Genomic DNA, 1,453 nt, shown 5'->3' on the forward strand with positions numbered 1-1,453 from the left:
CAAGAGTTTTATGAATCTTTTCTTCAATTTCCTTGCTGCGTCTTTTTGCAATAATGTACTAACTCATTTCACCTACGCGTATTAGCACTGTTTAGCTCATAGTTAGGTTATTTTCGAGCGCAGTAAGACTCGAAAATAACAGCAGAGATTTGTAGTGGTAAAAGTAAACCACGAAAATAACATTAATATTTTGCCGCATTCCGAAAATAACTAATACTATCTTCTAAAGGTATCTTTTTTCGGCAACGTAACATCCTGCAAAATGAAACACAGGCTCGTCTTTTTACATTAGAATCAAAAGACAAAACTCTATTTATTCTAGAAGATTAAATAAACTAACGTCTTATTCCGGAAAACTTTTGCTCCAAGTTACCATTCACGATTGTCTCGGATTGCAGAAAACTTTTGTTAAAACTGCTCTCACAGCATAATACCCAACTACTTTTAAAATGAAGTTTAATTATATGTCTTCGCTTTCAGCCATTCTAACCCCAGTGAGTCTGTTGCTAGGATAAATGGAAAGATAAACAGAATAAACCTGATTTCGCTAAAATGCACATACCAAGAAAAAAGCAAGATATATTTTAAGACGTCCACGGTTCTGATCTCGTCAAACTGGTGATCCAAAAATGTACCACAACGAAACATGTCAAATCAAGCGACTGTAAGTCATGATAATCAAGAACAGGAAAGCCTTTTAGCGGATAAACAGTAGAGAAGAAACTTAGTTTATTGGTTTGTTCATGTACGTGGGGGCTTGCTAAAGCTATACAATTAGTAAAACATTAGAAATCAAAGCATCGGCCAGATTTTACATTTAAGTAGCCAACTGAGGATCAGTTGCTCGTCGCTGTAAATTTAGTGCCTCGATCTCGCCGTGGAGCCTAGGGTAATTCGTGACGACGTGGCCGTAGTACACCCCATTCGACGTCGTGGAAGGGGTCCTCGACGTAAACCCCGACATTCTACCCGGAGTTCTCGAATGTCTCTGAGAACACGAGGAAGTCGTGCCAGCACAATTAGAAGGACAAGTCGACCAACGCTGGGTAGACCCCAGTACCGGCAGGATGACGGCACCCTCAAATGAGTAGGTCATTTAGAACAAAATCTAATGCAACCTCTAATGCATAATATAAATGGTCTCGCTTACAAATATAAATGTATGAGGTATTGAAAAATGTCACTTGCGCATGGTCTGTATTTGGTCTATTTTCATTCTGGTTCCACATTTGGTCCCTAAATTTAGAGGTGACCAAAAAAGATCAGATCTGCGGGTGACCTGTTTAAAAAATCTTCCGTTGCCAAAAGTAAAAGTGAATAAGTGGCGATGCCATTTAAAGCTCTTCTTCTTCTTTTGTTTCACAACTACCGTCAATCTTTGAATTTCTCACTGAACGGCTGGTCTTCAGCTGGAGTCACTTTTACTTCTTGTTTTGCAGGCTCTTTATGCCGA

This window comes from Phytophthora parasitica (assembly GCF_000247585.1).
Source record: "Phytophthora parasitica INRA-310 unplaced genomic scaffold supercont2.64, whole genome shotgun sequence".
Classification (NCBI taxonomy): domain Eukaryota; phylum Oomycota; class Peronosporomycetes; order Peronosporales; family Peronosporaceae; genus Phytophthora; species Phytophthora nicotianae.